The sequence below is a fragment of the Hibiscus syriacus genome, unplaced genomic scaffold, assembly GCF_006381635.1.
Source record: "Hibiscus syriacus cultivar Baekdansim isolate YM2019G1 unplaced genomic scaffold, ASM638163v2 tig00111817_pilon, whole genome shotgun sequence".
Taxonomy (NCBI): Eukaryota; Viridiplantae; Streptophyta; class Magnoliopsida; order Malvales; family Malvaceae; genus Hibiscus; species Hibiscus syriacus.
In genome coordinates this window covers 170,727-193,744 of record NW_024063188.1, presented here as the reverse complement: position 1 = coordinate 193,744, position 23,018 = coordinate 170,727, and the positions used below count along the sequence as shown (strand labels likewise).

General features: G+C 34.5%; 1 pseudogene; it reads right to left on the bottom strand.

Annotated features, from left to right (window-relative positions):
* Positions 1 to 7,633: 7,633 nt before the first annotated feature.
* LOC120171219 lies at positions 7,634 to 10,533 on the bottom strand (annotated as a pseudogene).
* Between the last annotated feature and the right edge of the window lie 12,485 nt (positions 10,534 to 23,018).

The window sequence follows — 23,018 nt, the reverse complement described above, 5'->3', positions numbered from 1 at the left end:
TCAAAAGACATAATATTTGAAATTTTTTGGGACGTTTCAATTTCTCGGGGACCTCGAGATTTGTATAACGCGAGTCATTAATTGAAATATTAAATTACATTCTTTCAAAAGTGTTTCCATGTTAGAGAAAACTCGCGACCCGTATAACGCAAGGCATTTATTCGCTTTTTTCAGGTTTGGGGTATTGTTCTAAAAAAATAAAATTTTTGGGTTTTGTTAACTAATAACACCATGTTTTTTACTTTAATCAAATGACGATATTGCCCCTATAGCTTTGGTTTTTTTCTTTACACCGTTGATGATGATGATGCTTCGTTTTTAAGTTATTATAATCATAACATCATAAGTTTAAGCATATTTTTGGCCAATATTTAAGATGGATTTTGACATAGTAATGGAGAGTTTTATTAAAGTTGGGACAGCCTCAACATTTCATGTGTTATATGAGCAGCTTAACGTGAAACATCATAGTTGACATCTAGTATGAATTTGGATGGGTGCATGGGTAGTGTCGTCAATTCGTTACCTTCACCCCTCGTGGAGCTCGTTCGTCTTTGAGTGTTAATTTGAGCTTTTGCTTATTTACGCATGTAATAATTATGGCTTTGAATTCAATTGGCTGATTGCTGCTTTAATTACTCTTTTACCCTTATCGACTCAGTCTTTATCCTTCCAATGATTGAAAATCTTGACGCCGTTTTGAAATTAAACGAACCGTAAAATGATAAGGGTGTGATTCTTCATATATTTTTAGGGCTAAAAGACATTAATGTCCTCAGGTTTGGAGTAATATATATAAAATATGATGTTTAATTTATTAGTTGAAAAATACGTTATACATAGAATATGCTTATATTATATAATTCAATTTATATTTAATTTAATATTAACAAAAAAATCCAATAATTTATCTTAGTGATAAAGAGAATGTTATTCCCCTTAGAGTTTTAGGTTTGAGAAACTGTGTATGCAGTGTGTGTGCGCATTGTCAATAAGTTAATAAAATTTTGAACATATACTACATTTTAATCATCCTACACTATTAAAAAATGTTATTAAAAACAATTTTATAATTAATTACATGTTTGAAACATCAACATCTCCATCTAACTCAGTCTTTAAAGTTCGAAATAAACTCATCCCCGAGTCATTTAGGGAAACATGACTCTTATCTCGAGCCTCGAGGCTACGCACGAAATCACTAGGCATTTCTGGAATCCTAAAATAATAAGAATAAGGGAAATACCATCAAAATTCCAATCTTAGAGGAGTACAATCGACTCTAAGGATATGTATCCATAGACACTCACTTAACACTAACTTATTGATCCTAAGATCAACTCAACATAATTTCTGATATCACTAAATATAATACCCTAAATCTAACCCGTAATAGCGACGGGCTTACAATGTCACATTTAGATCTAAAAGCGATCACTTTGCTATAAAGTGTCAATAAGATAAGAATAAAATCTTATCTTAGAGACTTGATTTTAGCAATCATACAACTCAAGAAGAAAGAAGAGACATTGAATAAGGGAAGCCGAAAAGATAAGTTTTGGAAAAAACTAGGAGTGATCACTTTGTTATATTTTATCTAAAAGCCACAACACCTTAATATTTTACAAAGAGATATATATTTTTATTTGTCAAAGGGTAACTACTCACTAAGTCCTTCCCTATTTGCTCTTTTAACCAAAATATCCATTTGACCTAAGAATTGGGGCCATAATCAAATTCTACAAAGTCACATCCCCACTAGATTAATCCAATTCATTAGAATTCATCTGTCATTATTCGTTATACATCTTAAATTAATTAACATCCATGTAGTAGGATGTTAGTTATACTTTTATCCATGAAAAAGTAGAATTAATTTTTCATATTTTTAATATTAGAGTTACTTAGGCCCAAATAATTTTAAATTATTGAACTTTAGAATAAATTTTCTGAATTTTTTATGTTGTATTGTTTTGATTTAATATAAAAATAAGTGCTCAGATTATATTTCTTTGTCCATATATGCGCCTAATTTTTTTTTTCAATTTAGGTATTTAACGTTTTTAATGTTATCATTTAGGTGTCTTGACCGCTACAAACGTTAAATAAAATCTTTCAATCACTCAGAACGTAATATATGGTGCCTTTATAAAAAAGTAAAATTTTATTTAAAATTATTACTATTTAAATAAACTCAAAAATATTTATAAAATCTCAAAAAAGTTTCAAAATCTTTAATTTCAAAGCATCCACCCCATCTGTCGGTCGGTCACTGCCGTTGTCATCCCACCGGTTGCCAACCCACCTGTCGTTGACTACCCATTCATCATCAACCGTCAATCATATCATTAAACTCCCAAAACCCCTAAACTAAAAAATTCCTAAATCTTTAGATCCTAACACATCATCCAATTCAACATGTGAATGGTCGGAGGCTGCTTGATGAGTCAGTGACAGAAGAGTGATTGGGTGGTCGCTGGTGGTGGCCAGTTGATGAATTGAAAGTCTTGGCGTATTTTATGCAAAATAGGAAAAGTTAAGGGTTTTTAAAAATTTACGATTTCTTAAAAAAATTGATGGAAATAAAAATCAAGACACGTGTCAAATACTGATTGATTATTTATTTTAACTATTTTTTAACGTCGTTACATCATAGGCACCTAAATGATAACACTAGAAATGTAAGATACTTAAATTGACAAAAACAATTAAACACCTAAATAGAAAAGGATGTATAATTTGTGTACTTATTTTTATATTCAGTCTATTATTTTTAATCAAATTAAACTAACAAAAAATGAATTTGGATAAACTGAACACTACTTTCCTGGCTTTAACACTGAATTACCATGGATAGGTTACATAGGTAGAAATGCAATATGTGGTGGTGGAAGTTCAAAGCCAAATATGCTATTCAAAGCATATGATGCAGTCAACCAAGAAGCATAGAGGGGGGACAAAAAAGGTCTGGCCAAAGATATACACGTAGAGTTTTTAAGTCTGTTTCTGAGACACCCAATGATGGCAAACCCCCCATAATAATTGTCACACTCCCCCTTATGATTTTCTTTTAAACCCCTTTAATGAACTCTTTACCTTTTATGTTATTTTTCAGTAATACAGGGTTCATATATATTTAAACATTTCTATGGCAATGCTCAAGAGATTTTGCATGCACAGACAGACATTGGGTATTAACATTCTTTAAATAACACATTGATTAATTTAAAAAAACTTAAATTAATTAAAATTATTGATGGAACTTGAACATTGGTTAAGAAAGATTTGAATCAATTAGAGTATAAGGGAGAGTTAATGTTACATGACTATTAAGAAGTGTACAAATATGATTGGGCATACCTCACCTACACACGTGAAAGCTATAAAAAAATCTTTGTTTATCATGGTCTCATTTCTCTTTTCATATTCCTGCATGATGATTTTCTTTTATTTTTCTCTCTACCTTTGGCTTTTGTTTTTTATGATGTCTTCGCTTTAATTATTGGATGCTGTTTTATTAGAATTCCAATCAACCGAACCCATAAATTATATAAAAGAAACCATTGATACTCACAACAGAAATCTATAATTTAATTGACCTACAAATAATAATTTTCGCGTTGTTCTCAGAAGACTGAATGAAAACAATGTTATGTAGAAAAATCTTAGAAAATCAGAGTCTTGTTGTGTATAGCAAACACTTCAAACTTTTTTTTTGTGAGGTCATAGCTAATGATTTGTCATGATGCCAATCCCCTGCATGGCTAATGATGAGAAATTCAACATGATCATGCTTAGCAACTGCATCCAACCCTACACGTGAGCTTAGTAGTAGGGTTTTTCCATGCACTACATTTTCAACTTTTGAGTGGTGAGATTTTAGGGACCACCCCAAAATGATCATCTCACACAGGGACAATGGTTTAGTTAGTGCCACTGGGCTTTATTATTTTGAGATTTCATCTTTACTACTAAAATCTTTCTTTTTGATGTTGATTTTCCACTAATTTGATGCTTTGTGAAACCCCACAAAATCCAATCCCAACAGCAGCAATTACTCTTTCTTTGGAATTTTTATTTTATTTTATACATTCAGCACTACTGAGAAGGGCTGGACCAATTGTTCCAAGCCCAAACTGATTGCTTTCCATTTTAACTCTTTTTTTCAAAAAAAAAAAAAACTTTGTACCTTTTTTAGGTTAGTGTTCCATCTCATATTCATGTCACACCATTATTTTTTTTCATATTTTAGCACTGATTTTTAGCAATTTTACCAAATCATTAACAACCAAATCAAAATGATGTTGTTTTGGTGAGGTGTCTATGTCGTTAGTAGTCAGCCATATCGGCAGTCGTTAGCCACGTCATCATTTCGTTAACGATTTAGGTTTAGTGGTATAACTGAAACAAAAATCAAAGTTTAGTGCCATAATTGATAAATTGAAAGCTTAGTAGTATAAATAATATAATATCTAAAGTTTGATGGTATATTTTGTAGTTTATTCTTTGTTTTATAAGAACACATGACAATCTTTTACGTTGTTTGTAATTTTTTTTAATTATTGATATTGTATATAATAATCTTATTTTTATAGTAATATATATAATATTTTTAATAAAATATTATTGCTTGTGATGTATATCAAATAATTATGTGAGTGTGTGAGAGAGAGCAACATTGAAAAAATTTGCAAAAAATGAAAAAGGAGTGGTAATTACCCATACATCTAAGTGTGCATTTATTTTATTGAATGATATTTTTGAGTTTTTTATTTTTATAAGATAAAATAAAATCGGTCATTATAGATGATTTTACAATCCATTGAAAAATATTTATTTTTTGTAAAATGATTTATATCTTATGAATACATAAATTATTTTTCACCTTTTTCACTTTAAAGTATAACATCTTAAATAAAAATATTAGTATAATACTTTAAAATTATATTTAAATTATTTAACATATATTTTCTAATAGTTTTTTAATAATACAATATTTATTTTAATAATTAATATAATTAACATATTTATTATTTTAATAAAATATACTATTCTAAAGTATTGAAATATTTTCCTTAAGACTAGGTCATATGGATATGTAAAAGCATACACTTCAATTTTATATGAAATTCCTCACGGCCTCACATAGTTTCAGACATTATACAATTACATAACAAGACAACAAAAGGAAACATATGAGAATACGATACTAAAAAGGAACACAAGCATGAGCCGACGTTGGTAATTATCCAGGTTTATGCTTTATCCACACACACAAAATCATGAACATCGAGAAAGAAAGAAGCGTTTTCACTCACTTGAGAAAATATAGCAGCAGCTAAAAGGAAACAAGACAATGTTAGCCACCAAATTTGACTAATAAACATTGTTGTGGATACAAAAGACAAGCTAACTAATATCTAATATGTATTAGAATTTTAGAAATAAAAAAACCTTCAAATTCGGAAATTCTATTTATTTTATTCTAAATCTAAATAATATATTTATATATATATTGAATATATATTTAATAGATTCTGTATGAAATTATGTTTATGAAAAGATCTTTGTTCGTGATACTGACGAGTTCTATAAGTTTCTTTTTATTAGTAGTCTGAAATGATTATAATGTAGTATATGTTTGAAAAACTCTCAATCAATGGATATTCAAATATCTTTACAAATGTGTACTCAAACTCAGGATTTCTCGAAATAACAATCATCTTTTTAATCGTTGGGATTCACTTGATTTGTACATGAATCTAGAAGTTTGATGCGATAGAAGAGCAAGGTTGGTAATTGTAACAAGACTTCATCTAGTCCACACTAGGCTTGTTGATGGGCTGTGCTATAAAGGCAAACCCCATGAGCTGTAGTTACAATTTTCAGCTTAAATTACTTGGGACATTATCCAATGTATACAGTTGCAGTTGCCTGCGAACTAATGGAGTTGTTAACCTGGGTCATAAAAGGGCAAAATGAATAGATTCAGAACCTAGAAGCAACAAAGGGCTGATCCCCAAGGAAAAATGGAAGTATAAAATCATCATAGGTTTTCAGTTTAGTCCATAGCAACTGATTGAGCTTTAGCAAGTGGAGCAGTCTTTTTTAAAAAAATGGAGAAAATCTGAGAATGAGATATTGAAATGATTGTGTATGAAATTACAATATAAGGCAACTTAGAGAGAATGGATCATGTTGCAGCCAAGGTAAATTGTTTGCGATCTGGATTCTGCTTGCTCATCATCCTTCCTTACTGCTGTTCCATATGTAAAAGCAAAAGGGGACAAAAGACACAATTGTTTTGAATTTAAGATGCCCACTGCAGGCCGCTCTCCGTTTTTATTTCAAAAAACAAGTTGATGGCTTGGCAGGGGAGCCCCTTTGCTTACCCCTCCCACTTCCGGCTTCTCCAAATATGAGAGAAAAATATAAGATATGCCATTGGGGGGATCGAACACGGGGTCACCCGCGTGACAGGCGGGTACATTCACCACTACACTACACTACAACGAATACTTAATTAAAAAAAGAGTAAAGTATAGTAATGGTCACTGAACATTTCTGAAGCTTGCATTTAGGTCCCCAACTTTTAAAACTTGCAATACAGTCCCCCAACATTTATTCCGTTTGCAATATGGTCCCTCAACTTAAACCACTTAGAAAATTAGGGTAACGGTCATTGAACTTTTTGGGCACTTGAATTTAGGTCTCCCAACTTTTAAAACTTGTAAAATAGTCCCAATTTCATTCTAAACCCCAATTTCCAAAGTAATTCAATTTTATTCTAAACCCTAAATTCCAAAATAATTCAATTAAATTATAAACCCCAAATTCTAAAATACTTCAATTTAAGGTTTAGAATGTAATTGAATTATTTTGGAATTTAGGGTTTAGAATGAAAGTAAGGTGTTTTGAAATTTTGAACATGAATTTACTATTTGACAATATTTATTTCAATATAAATTTGAGGTTTGTTTAACTATTTATATCAATTTTGAATAACAATATGCATTGATTAAACATCCCGAATAGCAAAATGGAAGCACTCTATTCGGTATTTCAACTTCTCATAAATTCTGCTCATTTCTTCAACTTTTGACTATATGAAATTCGGAACACTCATTTGGAGCATTATGATTTAAGTACCACTATGTTCTTGCATGCTATTTTTTTTATCAGGTTTGAGTACCTAACCCTTCAGTGCTTTACAGTGCGATCATTTATGATTCACCTGAATTTGCTCATACAGTGATAATTTATGATTTAGTAGAATCAATGGTTTAGAAGGAAGTTGAATTACTTTGGAAATTGGGGTTTATAATGAAATTAAGGACTGTTTTACAAGTTTTAAAAGTTGGGAGACCTAAATCCAAGTGTCTAAAAGTTTAATGTCCGATTATATAATTTACCCTAATTTGCTAACAGTGGTTTAAGTTGGGAGACCATATTACAAACGGAATAAATATTAGGGGACTGTATTGCAAGTTTTAAAAGTTAGGGACCTAAATGAAAGCTTCAAAAATGTTCAGTGACCATTACTATACTTTACCCTTAAAAAAATCAATTAAACACTCGAATTTGGGACCCTGGTCAATTTTTCCTCATTTTACAACAATGGAATGGTCTCGAAAGTAGAAATAAGGCATGAGAAAAAGAAACATCAGTGTAACAAAAACAACATTTCCTTATTTGCTTACACCATTACACGTAGTCATCAATCAAATAATAACACTTCTTCCAAAAAATTCGTTGGCTTAATTCCACAAACAATATCCTTGCCAACATCTGCAACTATTGGTTCTCTCGTTATACAAATCAGGCCGTGTTAAAGGGAACAGAAGCCAAGCAAAGGTCAACATTCCAGCTATAAATGCCACACTATCCCTACAAATACAACGAACAAGAAATGTCATCGAATTGTCCAGGCATGCTAGCATATTATGAAAGTGAATAACAAAAACACATGGGGGTGTATTTGTGTACCTTCCCTCTGTACAAAAAGTACAGGCAATCCCATGTAGTTGCAAAATACATGAGCAACTAAAGGTGAGGCAAGGGTTCCTACCGAGAATTTGAAAGATACATTGTAATGAGGCTGACAAACTAAAACCATGGCGACCAGCTGACCAATGAGTTATATATCAGCAAAAAGCATATACCACAAGAAAAATAAGACAGTAAAAGATGTTTCCTACATCTACTTGACTGGTTCTGGTTTAAATGTCAGGTTATCATTTTTATCTGTGCGTATATACACAAAAGACTGAACTCCAGTGAAAATTTATCATAGAGATGATAGGATTTATTAACAAATAATTACCAACATGTTCGAATGAAGAGAAATGAAGCATATGAATCAAAGATCAGAGTGTAACCCAGCTGGAGGCATAAGAAACCCAGATATATTCCAATAAGGCATGACATATGAGCAAAAAATAGAATCAAATATAAGTCTTATTCCTCAAACAAAAGTGTGAACATTTTCGAGACATAAAATTTTATACCTAAATTTAATAAACAGAACCCTATTCAACAAAAAATGCAGCTGCTAGTTCAAGGAGGAAAACCCAGTTTTTACCTACAACCATAGAGGCTTCAAGCAAGCTGTAATTGTGGCGGTTGTAGATCTCCACAATATGGTTCAAATGTGCTGCAAGACATTGAAAAAACATAGTTAAAACGTTACATGTCATTCAAGTCATAATGCAATGGGTAAATGTTTAGCATGATGCTCAGCAATTCCTATATATACAAGCACGTGTAAATGCACCAAAAACTGCCAGTACGGACATTTACGAAGATGGAAAATAAGATTTCAACAAAGCATCCACTTTGTGCCAACCGTGTCCCTTTAATTGCTTTACACTGTGGAAAACAAAACAATTACAAATTGTGACACAGGAACAACATCAATATGTAATGTAAGTAGTGGCATGTAATCAAGCTAATAGATGTAAACAACAGATACACATATAATATTAGTGCTTAGCACCAGAAAAATAAGATAATCAAATCCACTCAACATGAATGTTCCATCTGTTTTAAAGAAAAAAAGACTCACCTAAAGGGCAGAGAAAAATGACAACGTAAGCTTTAAATCCCCCACAAAGAAGTAAAGAAATCATACATGCTCTAAACACCAACTCCTCTGTTAATGGTGCCTGTTCATTTAAGTACCATCAAGGACTGAAGACTGAAGCAGCAGGAAACTATTTCAATTGGCCTTCGAATGGTCAATCATTCTTATTCTCCAAAGGACCGTGAAAGATTCGGAAAAGGAGCGGAACACATGACACAATAAAACCTCTATCACAAAAACTATTTTACAAAATAAGGAACCAAAAGCCATCTTCTCAATCTCAACAATTCAAAAAAGAACATAGACATAAGCAATTTACCTATTAACAGGATTTAAAACAATTGTAAACTTTGCATTCCCCTCAAAGATGAAGAAAATCAAATGATAAGCTTACTAACTACAACTAAAGCCCGCCAGAATAAACATCGGAAGCAACAGATGACATTTGGCTGGGGAACCTAAGAAGGGTGCTTTTGATACAACCTAACAATGGCCTTCTGTCTTGATCCCTATGCTCCATCCAATTATTTACCAATAACATCAATGATCCAGCATACATAAGAGAAGTCAAGAAAAGCGGGAAGAGTACTACTTGCCACTGTTTCATACATAAAATAGCATTTAAGTCACCAATTTCTGTATCTGCAGATCATACAAGAATATGAATAATAATAATCCCCGTAACTACGATGTACAAGATTTAACTGAAATGGAAGAAAAATTTAACTTACAATATGATCCGATTGAATGCCATAAACCCCAAACAAATAAGATGCCTCCCCACTTATTATCTAGCATAATCAAACATGTTTAGAATCCAGGTTAGAAGGGGAAACTAATAACAGTGTTTGGATATAAAAAGATGCCGAGTTATTAACAAATTAAGCATTCTCTAATAAAAAGAGTAAAAATAAGCTCATAACATGAAGAGAAAAAAAACTAGAATAGCGGTTAACGGAAATGGAAAAGAGGAAAGCAGGGAAGGGGAAAGGCTTTACTGGGAGGAGAAGAGCACATATGATGAAGGAAGCGACGGAGGAAACGGAAGCGCAAATAAAACCGCCGGATCATGAAATTGTCGAAGGAGTGTGGAGGCGGAGGGTGAGAGTAGGAGCTTTGAGTGTTGCAACATAAAATAATGTCATGGAGATGCAGGCGATAACTGCCACCGGCTTCGACAAGCTTCCTTTTATCTCTTCCATGTTCGGATTGACGGTGGCGGGAAATAAAATCTGCTTAGGCTTCTCCAGGGCTTTGGGGTTTCGGATCGGGGAATGGTGGGTTCGGAATCCGACTATTCTTTGTTTGAGGGTTTTTGGATTTCGGTTCCTTTTGGATAGGGTAGTGGGCTCCAACTAACACCACTTGGAAAAGTTGAACCAGCAGAGGTATCCAACACACTTTCAGTTTTTCTTTTTGTTCAACCGATCCCATTGATTCATTCCGATGATTGGTGATCTAATAATAAGATGATATGGGATTCAACAAAATAATTGTATCTTTATTTAACCTTCTTATATTAGATCCGCAACATTCTTTGATATTTCATCCATCTACCTGCTATACAGTACTGTTCTTTGTGTCTAAGAATGATGATGATATCATTTCTCAGAAAATGAATCTCAACGCTCGTCATAACTTTTACTGTAACACCCTAATTTAGGGTTAAATTTTAAAAATTTAAAGTGGTATATTTAATTGGTATTTTGAGAAGAAAATTAAGAATTAAATTAAAAAATTTCAAAGTTGGTAGATTTTATAAAGTACAGAAAATTTAGTGTCTAAACTCATAGTTTAACCATTTTTATTTTTGAGACAATTATAAGTCTCTCCCCATGTAATTCTGCAGAAAAAATTCTCATTTTTCCTCTCCCCGGCCAACGACTTTGATCTCTGATCTACTCGTCGTTCGGCCTCCGTTCGACGAATCGAAATCACCATCGTGTTCGTTGTCGACCGATGAACAAATCCCCTCAAGCCTCTCGTCGTGAATCGGCGTCGTTCGTCGTTAATTTCAATCGGAAGTATCGTCGGTTTTAATCAATTTTCGTTGGTTTTCCGTCGATTCACGTCGATCCGACCACCCATTTTCGACACCTCCCACACCATCGTGTCCTTGCATTATTCCGAGTCTACCGATGATCTTCGGGTCTCCGTCGTCGCCGGTGCGTGGAGGGGTGAGAAAGTTAAAGTTTTCGATGTTTCGGAATCGAGCTCTCCGCCGTTCAAAATTGTGAACCGAGCTTGGTAAGTGTCTCAAAATGCCTTAAAATAATTTTTAGAAATTTTTCCGGAATTTATAGGGGCTCCGAGGACGCCACACGCGCCACCCCCTCCGCGTGGGGATTGTTCTGTACCGGTTAAAAGAAAAAAAAGAACTCGAGTGCTAGTTTTGTAAATATTTTTAAAATGGTGCCTAAAATGTAATTAATTTATGTTAGGGTGATATTTGTGTAAAACCGTTGACCACCGTTGACTATAACTTTGACCGGGTTGACCGACCATTAAATGGCCGTTGACTTTTTTTTGGTATACCTATCCTGACGTTTTCGACGTCCTGAATCCAAATCCGATTTTCTTTTCGCCAAATTTGAACCCGATAAGCTGTTTTTCACTGATTTATTACCTGATTCGATCCGTTTTTCGCAATTAAGCTCCGTTTATGATGTAATTTCTGTTGATATGTATCTGAGGAATTGTTGGAAGTTGATTTCGAGATCGATGGCGTTTGAATGGAATTTTTATGGTCGATCAGTATGACACAAAAATCAGGTAATACATTATTACCTCTTTATGCTTTATGGAACATGTTGATAAGGGATAAATGCATGGACATATATATGATTGGTCTATTATGTCTGTTTGATTATGGATGGATTCGAACCAAATACGGTTTAAGTGATAAATTAGTTAAAACTCTATTGACTTATAAGTTCTGTGATTGAGTGATAAAGGGATCAGTCCTGCATATGTGAATTATAATTTATCTTATTAAAGGTACTTGGATGATAAATTATATGAATACTTCGATTTGGTAAAATTACGAAGATACCCTTATGTTATAAAAAGACAAGAATTGACCCTGGAAGTTGGATAAGAAGTTGTAAATACATATTGATATGATGAAATTACAAATGTGCATAAGAAATACTAGTTTTGCTTAGAAGATTTGGATAATTAGTTTTTAACCCCTGAGGGTTTGTGCAAGATGCTAGAAGTCTGTTAAGGGAATCATTTCAAGATCAGAGAATGTTCGGGAAAGTAATTAACCATAGGATCTCTAAATTATAATTATTTTCATTAAGAGTTAATACTGAAGTTATCTGGTTAAGAAAATTACAAAAATACCCTTGAGAGGTAAAAATAGTCCGAGTTGACCCTGAATGAGAAAGTACTTGAGAATTCGTACTTAACTCGATAAATTACAGATTTAATTGTTAAAATCATGTTTTTGTACAAAAAAGTCCCGATAACCTGTTTGTAACATCTGAGAAGGCAGTGGACCTGAAAATCTCCAAGTTAAGAGTATATACTTGAAGAATAAATTATTGAGAGTGCCCTTTATAAGGATTGTTCGAAAGAACTAGAATAGATGTTAAGTTTAAATTAAATGATAAAGACAGACGGAAGGAAATAATTTAAATATCCTGAATCTATAAAATGACCAGAATACCCCTGGAATAAATGACCCAAGAATATCACCAAGCTCAGGAATGATTGGATATCTTCGAGCTCTGAAATGAATGGAAAAACATTGAGCACCAAAATGACCAAAATACCCTTATGGCCTATACTAAGTAAATGTTTTGGATTAATTAAGGAATCCAAATAAACATGTGTGTTGAACTACCCTTAAAAGTTATGTAATTCAGTTTAAGTGAGTTGACCAACGCTAATGATATGTCAGTACCTGAATGACATAGGTATCATTTGAATGTGTGTTCATCTTCTCAAGTTTGGTTCGATGATAATTTTGGAGCTCAGCTCAATTCTAGATCAAATTCAGTACTAAGAATTAGATATTTGTTCAACAAGTTAACCACGAAGATCGAACTGAACTGAAAGGAAGTATAATATGTATATGAAATTCAGAAACGTTCGAATTACTCTAGGAGACTCCGAAGTAACTGGAATGGATTTGACTATTAAATAAACTAAGTAAACTCAATGACTAAGGATTAAATAAGTGATTTGGATGAGTCTGGAAACGTTAATGAACATACATGATGTAATGTTCTTATGGGTCATGAACTATAAATTAAGCACGTCAGCATTTCATGATATCGTAGAAGCGTGGAAATGAAATAAAGAGCATTAAAATATCTGTTAGTTTCCTTAAGATCTATTCAGTGATGATTTCGAAGATGATCTATTCAGTGATGATTTCGAAGATGATCTATGGATAAGAATTTTTGGTATTAAAGAGTAAATACCCTGGAAAGACAATGAATTAACCAGTCGACAAGCATAAGTTATGAGAGTTGTTCGATAATCTGATCAATCGACATAGATTGAATCTTCGTTTCTTCCGTATCAGCTGAAATCACATTCTGCATAGCTGATGATTTTGTTAGTTAATGAACTCTTCCAATAGTGATTCTAACTTCTGGCATTCTCTCGGTACACGGAAGATCCTTGTTTCTCTGCCTGATAAGATTATCCAGTATCTCTAAATAATATATGTAAACACTAGTGTGTTCCCTAATCACATAAATATTTTATCTGATTTCTGACTTGAATTCTGTTATGATACATGACCTAAATTATGTTCTGATTTCTTATCTGGATTTTGTTATGATATCTGATCTGAATTCTGATTTGATTTCTGATATCTTCATTTACTGACGGAGAAATGTTTTATATGGGGGTTTATTATTGGAGGAAGTATATCTGCAGGCTTCCCGGCTGTGTGCTCAGGGCCTTACTGGTTGTGCGGGTGTATGTTTCTGGGGAACCTACACAAAAAGATTGTGAAAGGATGGGGGCAGTGCTCATGTTTTAAATATATATATATATATATGTTTTAAAAGATCTGTATTTTTTACTGGTTTTACGGGAACACACTAGATAACCTATTCTAATCTCCTGAACTCAGTCATCCGAAATATTTCTCTGAACTGAAAGCTCACTGTCTGTTACTACCTGAAATACTAGTAGGATCTCTGCTCAATATAAAGATCTGTAGATGTATGGATCAATAAAGAAATATAGGTTTATCTGTATCTGCACATTCTTCAGCATCATCTGGTAGTTCTGTATTACTGAGCTTTCCAAAGCTCACTCTATTACTCTCCATTGCAGGTTAAAAGAATTGTACCAGTGTAACTATCGACTTCAGTAAGGGAGTTCTTCCGGTGTTGTTTACAGAGTATGGTACATGTGATTAGGGGGCATGTAATTGTATTTTGTTTTATATACGAGTTTGAAAATCTCTTTTATTTCTGCATACTGATAAATCATGTTATAATTTACATGTTTTAATAAAAGTTTTAAATTTTCTGCTATTTTTATAGTGGGTCACTCCAGTTGGGAGATGTATTCATAGATTTCCCTCACAATGAAATTTTCCCATTTACATATTTTAGAAAACAAAATCAAATATAAAAAATAAGGTGGAAGCAATAACACCAATGTGCACATAAATAAGGTACTAAATCACAAACGAGAAAACATTACCGATCAAATTACAAACAACAAAAATAAGTACATTCGATAATTTAAGGGATCAAAATAGTATAACAGAAACTTGAAGGATCAAAATAAACTTACAAATATACCAAAGTCACAATCGCATATATTAAACAAATAAAGTACTAGAAATGAAAATAATCCAAAAACAAATTAAGGACTGAAATAAATTAAATAAGAAAGATGTGGAGATAATTTAAAAAAATACATAAATACATTTATACAAAATAATGGTCAAAATGAAATATTCATAAATGTCATGGCTAGATTCGAACATCAAAGAAAATAACATAACACATAAGGTCAGTGAGTTAAAAATAAATATAGGAAACTAGGTGCTCAAAGTAAAATATCAGTAGATTTAAATTAATGGCTTCATAAATGAAATTACAAAACATGGGGACCTAAACTGCTATTATCCCTTAAAAATTAAAAAACACGGGTGAGATTTGAAAGCAACAGAGACCTAAACAACTATTAAACCAAAAATATATAGCATGCATTAGAAATGGGTAAACTACAAAAACGGTCCCTGTAGGTGACCATTTTGCAAAAACACGTTAAACTTAGGAGGACCTAAGTGAAATATCCCCCTAAAGTTTTCTATAAATATCATCCTATTTATTTTTTTCATTTAAAATAGTTTTTAGAGAGAGAGAGAGGGTCTCCTCTCTCTAGAAAATCGGTCAGTTACTGGTGGGTTACCTTGGCCGGCTGCCATGTCATCCGCCGCCATCCGTTGACGCATCGCCACACTACCACTGCTGTCGGTGGCCGATGGCCACCAAATTATACCGAGAGATCCGTCTTGGCCTCCCCGTCTATGATATGGGGTCTATTTCGCGAGAATCGACCCTAAGCTCAACGAAAAGACATGAAACCGTTTGACCTTTCTCTCTTTGATATGTCGTCGTCCGTCGTCTGATCGTATCCATTTTGGAGTATGTAGCTCTTCTCATCCTCCTCCTTCATTTTACCGTTCAGATCTTCGAACGGAGGTCCCGGTCGCCGTCTCTCTCGCTAGCCGAATGATAACCCCTCTTATCTTCTCTCTTTTGCTTCGATTTTGTTTGGGATATTTACAGTGTATTTTTTGTATGGTGATTGTGATGTCAAGATGTTGATGGAAGAGAGTGGCCTAGAGGCCTTTGCTTATTTTTTTTCTCCGTTTTGCATTCGAATATACCATCTTCTTCGATGAGACCACGAATAGCTAGGTAACAAAACCAAAACTCTTTCTTTTTATTTTATTTAGCTTTGAACAGAAAGCAAAATAATAAAAATAATAATAAAAAACTAGAAACGAGATTGAGAAACCTTTGAAATTTTTGTTGTATTGTTTCTTGAATGGGGATCGAGAAACCCCTCCTACAAATGGTTTCTTCCTCTTACATTGTTTTACAGTAAAATCGAGAGCCCCTTATTATTTTTCAAAACCGAGACCCTTTTTACAATATGTTTTTGCTTTGATTTTTTCTCTTTCTCATCTTTTTTTCTAATCGGGGTCCTTTTTTTTACATTGCCCTCTTTTTTTATACCCATTACCAATGTTAATATAAATTTGCTTACTGATTCTGTTGATGCATTTGGCTTGCCGTGATTTGAGGGAGATAGTGGCCTTGTTACTGCTGCCGGGTATGGCATTGGCAGGGCATGGGTGTGGAGTTGACAGGGTATGGTGACTGAGGCAGCAGGGTATGGTGAATGGGGTGAAGAAGTCCACCCGGGTCTTGGGCTCACCAACGGGTTTGGACCGGGTCAGACCTTGGGCATGGTACTGGGCTTCGGGTGGGTCCTCTGTAATCTGGTTTGGGTTTCGTTTGGCCTACAAAAATGCATAATATAATAATAATAATAATAATAAATAATAATAATAATAACAACAACAAACAACAACAACAACGAACGTAGAACCCGGACAAAAATGGGTGTCCACAGCTGCCTCTCTTTGCACATTATTATGTTAACAAGAATAGGGCAAAGACGAAAAGACAACAAGTTTTTGTCCGGTTCTCTTTTTTTTCTTTGAAATTTGATAGTTTGTTATTGAGGACGACACTGCTCATACGTGATGAAGAGTTCTGGTCATTTTTAGGTAAATTTGGAGATAACACAGTTCTTACGTGATGAGGAAGTCTGGCTATCTAAGGGTGACATGGCTCCTACGTGATGAGGAGATCTGGCCAGTGGATGACACAGTTCCTACGTGATGAGTACGACTATTTATCTAGGGGTGATGCGTCTCCTACGTGATGAGGAGATCTGGTCGGTGTATGACATGGTTCCTATGTAATGAGGACGGCTGGCCATCTTTAGGGATGATGATAACATGATTCTTACATGATGAGGATGGTTGGTTATCTAAGGTTGAAGCGGCTTCTACGTGATGAGGAGATCTGGTCGGTGGATGACACGGTTCATACGTGATGAGGATGGTTGGCCATCTTTAGGGATAATGTTTCAAGGGAAACAAACTCAAAGATGTGTTTCAAGAGAAATTATCTCAAGAAAGACAAAATTTTGTTTCAAGGGAAATAAACTCAAAGATTTTTATTTCAAGAGAAACTATCTCAAGAGAGTCAAAATTTGTTTCGAGAGAAACAATCTCAATGGTTTATCAATTTTGTTTCAAGAGAAACAATTTTGAAATTTGTATTCCGATGGGAACTGTCTCAAGTGAGACAAAATTTGTTTTTAAGAAAAACAATATCAAATGTTTGTGTCTTAAGGAAGACTATCTCAAGTGAGACGGAATAAAACAATATCAAATGTCAGCAATTTTGTTTCAAGCGAAACAATTTCAATATTTTTTTCCTAAGGAAGCTGTCTCAAGAGACGAAGTTTGTTTTGAAAGAAACAATCTCAAGTGAGATCAATTTGTTCCAAAAATTTCAAAATTTGCGGAAAATTGTCTCAAGTGAGACAAAATTTGTTTTTAGAAAACAATCTCAAAGGCTTATAGACCGTCTATTTGTTCCTGCATGTTGAGGAAATGCCTCTAGGAAATCTGATCGTTGACTTCAGGATGTCAAATATGTGGATGACATTGTTCCTTCGTGTTGAGGACGTCTAATCATCACTGAACTTTTACTTCCTGAAATATCAATATAAAAAATAATGCATTTATGAATGTTTATCTTGTATGTTTTCCTGGATGTCAAGATAAAGTTTGTTCATGTGTTTGATTTGATGGATTTTTGAATTGTCCTCGTGAGAGGGGAAAATGTCTTTAAGAAAGAAAAAATTTCAAGTGAAAAATTTAAAAGTATCCCCATGAGAGGGAAAATCAAAGTCTCTATTGCATATGATGATGAATGTTTGATGCAAAGATGCAAATTTCATGTAACATGTATACATGTGTTGATGTATGTTTTCTTGATCAATGGTGGGAATGATTGCATAGATCTTCATTCTATGTTTGCATCAGCGTGCATACTGGCAAATCTTGACTTGTGACAATTTCTTCTTGCCCCTACAAATTTTGCCCCTGATGAATTTGCTTCATTTGTCTGGACTTGTATAGAAATCCAGTAGAGCTTTCCTCTTGATACCATCATCATCTCTGCTAGATGGTTTGAAAAGAGAATCTATCATTTCAAGCTTTGGATATTGTGTACGCACATGTGCCTTATAGCAGGAAATCAAAGATCATTACTTGGAGCTAACCACCACAGTAATTCAGTCCTCCAAGCTTTGCATTGATTTGGAGGAGAAAATTTGTAAGGTACTGATCATTGACCCTAGTTGGAGCATATACTGTGTGACTATACCAAACTCGATAAGACTTTCTGAAGCAACTATGGTGGTAATGTCCGAGCTTTATGAAGTGAGTTTCATTTGATTTTTTCAAGTCAAAGACTTTTTAACACTTGAATCCTTAAATTAAGGTATTCCACTAAAGTAATGGGCAATGTTAAGTTCCATAACTTTATGAATACGAGTACATTCAGATCATGACACTAGTCTCTATGTGTCGAGATGAATCTCCCAGCAAAATCTAAAGCGAGGACATTAAGTTTAACAAAGTATAATTTAAAGGAAGACGATAAGGCCTAAAATAAACGAGATTTGAAATTAAATTTTGATGAAAGATGGATTAAGGGAGTTAGTAAACATCTGTTATAATTAACTACACAAAAGAAGTCAGAGGTTTTGTTTTTAGATCGATATTTTGGCGCTATCTCTACTCAAGGAGTTTACGAAAATTGAACAAATGAAAGATTCCTGAGAAATTAAATATAAATGTTCTTTAAAGGGCCTTACAGTGGAATTTATCAGTTGCACTATTTTGTTTACATCTTATTTGAAAATAATGAAAATCAAAACCAAATCGCATTGCCTTCTCATATCACCCATGGATCTTGACACTTGTCAAAGGGCTATAACTTTTGAAAATAACTTGTGTGATTTGTTTATTTGATATTCAGTGAACTGATACTTTGTTTCAATTGCTCTGACATTATTTTTATACCAAACCTTTGTTTAAAAAAAGAGATATATCTCATACAAGACATTGTTTCTCGAAAAATTGGTTGAAGAAACTGAAACGATGTGGGGCATCTCCAGGTTTCTAGTCTCTTCTCTGTCCACCACTCATGCCTTCTGACGTGGTTCCTATCAAAATAGAGCTTGACGTTGTGAAGAATAAGGCAGTGTTACTATCCATGACTAGACGTGATACTAGATCAAAGGAACAAAAAATAACCATTCTAACCAATCATTTCAAAGTGAGTATGAGTAATACGGATGGTTTCTTTATCCAACACAACGTCTCTCTTTACTATGAAGATGGTCTTCAAGTAAGATGCAAGAGAAATACAATAATGAGTTGGTCGTAAAGAGTTTAGCTCCCAATGATTATAAATTAATTCACTATCGGGTCCCTCTTAAAGCATGAGTTTACTATTGTATTTAAGGATACCATATCAAAGAGAAACAACATGAATGCAAGCCCTGATGATAATGACAGCCCAAATGAGCGTGAAATGAAGAAAGCGAGACACTTATAACTCAACGATGTTTAGAGTAAAGATAAGATTTGTTGCTGAGATTCCCATGCAAGAAATTCAAAGTACTCTGCAAGTACAAGAAGTTGAGAACTCACAAGAAACACTGAGGTTGCTTGATATTATTTCAAGGTAGCATGCCTTCTTGTTCGTCAGTCTTTTTTCATGACAATCGGAGAAATTTTATGGACACTAGAGGAGTTAGCTTTCTAAAACTTCGATTTAAGCCATGGATTTAGATATGGATAATTGATGTAGGTACTCCATGTAGTCTCACTATATCCTGAACATAAAGTATAGCCAATATCTTAAGGTTGAAATCGATATAAACTAGTAGAAAATGAGCAGAATTGGTCAATTCGATCGACTACTACCCAAAAAACCATCGTGCTTCTTTTGTGTCATCGATAATCTAGTCATAAAATCCATCATCACTCTATCCCATTTCTACTGTGGAATTAGGATAGGCTGAAGCAACCCTGACAAAACCTGGTGTTCCACTTTAACTTGATGACAAGCCAAGCATCTAGATACAAACTCAGTTATTTCCTTCTTCATACATGTCCACCAATACAATTGAAGAAGATCTTTGTACATATTATTTCCTCTCGGATTAATCGAATATGGGTTATTGTGCGCCTCCCCAAGGATCTTAGAGCACAATTTGTTGATCAAATGGAACATAAAAGAATCCCTAAAAGTACAACACATCACCACTCTTTAGATTAGAACCCGACGCGTTACCTTGACGGGTCTGTTCCACTTTAGCCATTAAGTGGGTGTCGGTCCTATGAAGTTTCGTTATGTCCTTAACTAACTTGGGCTCCACATACAACTCTGCCAGTAACCCATAATCAGTGGTCAAACTCAAACGTAAAAGCAAAGCTCACAGATCAAACACAAGTTTTTGGCTTAAAGCATTGGCAACTATATTCACTTTACCCGGATGGTAATCGATAACACAATCACAATCCTTTAGCAACTCCGCCCAATGACATTGCCTTAAATTTAATTCCTTTTTTCGAGAGCAAATACTTCAAACTCTTGTGGTTATTGAAGATGTAGCATTTCTCTCTGAAGAATTAGTGTCTCCAAATCTTCAAGGCAAACACTACAACAACAAGTTCCAAGTCATGAGTAGGATAATTGTGCTCATGCGATTTTAACTATCGGGACGCATATGCAACCACCTTACCTTCTTACATCAAAACACAACCCAAGACATTAGTGAATCATCACTAAATACTATGTAATCCTTACCCGATTCCGGATGAGTCAACACTGGCACATGAATCAAAATTTCCATAAGCCTCTCAAACCTCTGCTAGCACTTTTATCCCAAAAAAAATAGTACTCCCTTTTGCAACAGCTTTTTCATCAAGGTGACAATCATATAAAACCCTTTTACAAAGCATCGGTAGTAACCAACATGTCCTATAAAACTATGCACTTCAGTGATATTCTTTGGTGGCATCCACTTAACCATGGATCGAATCTTTAAGGATTAACACGGATACCCTTAGTAGACACCACATGGCCCAAAAATGACACCTCTGATAACCAAAACTCGCATTTACTAAACTTGGAGTACAATTGATGTTACTTTAGGATCTATAACACAATCCAAAGATAATGATCATGCTTATATTTCGAGTGCAGGTATACCAAGATGTCATAGATGAACACCACCACAAGCTGATCCAGATACTGATGAAAAACCTTATTCATTAAATCCATGAATACATTTGGGGCATTCGTGAGGTCGAAAGGCATCACAAGGAACTTGTAGTGTCCATATTGGGTCTTAAATACGGTCTTTGCTATATCTTCATCTTCAACTTTCAACTGGTAGTAACCTAGCCTCAATTCGATTTTAGAAAAAACTCTAGCTCCCTTAAGTTGGTCAAACAAGTTATTGATCCTCAAAAGAGGGTACCGTTTCTTCAATGTTAACTTGTTTAACTAGTGGTAGTCAATACACAACCTCATTGACTCACCTTTTTTTACGAATAACATCGGTGCTTTCTATAGTGAAACACTTGCTCAGATGAACCCTTTCTTCAGAAGTTCTTGAATTTGTGTCTTAAGTTCCTTCAGCTCTGTTGGTGCCATGTGGTAGGGAGCAATGGACACCGGAGCTGAACCTAACATAACCTCGATACTAAACTCTTCTTTATTGGGTGATAAACCCGATAAATCTTTCAGAACACACAGCAGAAAAGTCCTTTATTGTACATATTCCTTTGAGCTCTTGACTTGGAACACAAGTATCCACTACATGAGCTAAGAACGCCTCGCAAGTTATCATCTCGTAGGCTTCCAAGGCCGAAACGATCCTTGAGGTATAGCTGAGCTCCCTATCATCCATCACAACATTAGTCCCATCGAATTTCGAAGTTTGATTTGTCTAGCTCCGGATCTCAAACATGCATCATGCTCATATAGCCAATGCATCCCAAGGATTGCATCAAACTCTCGAAATGGTAGTTCCATCAAGTCGACAGCTAAATATATGAGAATATCTATATGGAGGCCTTCCCTAAACCTCCTATAATGGTGTTCCTAATAAGAAATCAGCTTTGGTACGTAACGGCTCAAGCACATAAACTCACTCTCATACTCGAACACAAGGCGATCACCCTGGTTCAAGTGCAGGAATCTATCTCTCAGGTCATCGGTGTTGGAATCTCCAATGCATTTCAATCAAAACTCTAACAAAAATAACTACTAGGTCAGTTGCTCATTCTCTAGTTCCAGCTCCACGGTTTCCCACCAATCTATGGCATCACCCGTTAGAAGGCGATGATGCATTTTAGCTTACCCTCAGGGGTAAAATAAAGTTGTTACAATGTGCAAAATATCTTGTGAAGCCACTAATCTATGACTACTGGGTCATCATCCTTAGAACCCAAAAAGTCATTCGTCTTGTAATGGCGGAGTCTCTTGATCAGGACTCCTAAGGGGTTGCTGGGAGTGGAAATGGTGGAACGGGTGCAACGGGTGTCCTAGGGAGAGCTCTCGCGATCTATCTCAATGTTTGTGTGAGGTCTCTAAAGAAGGTGGCCTCGTCTATCCCGACCTCCTTTAGGATATCCATCTCCTCAAAATTGGGAGCAAACTCATTCTCCGAGTCTCCAACTAAGGAGGCATAGCTCTCCACTTACCCTCCTGAGTAGTAGTTGGGTCGTCAGTAATAACCTATAAATTTCCAAAGAAAGAGATAAGTTCTCATCTCTAATTTC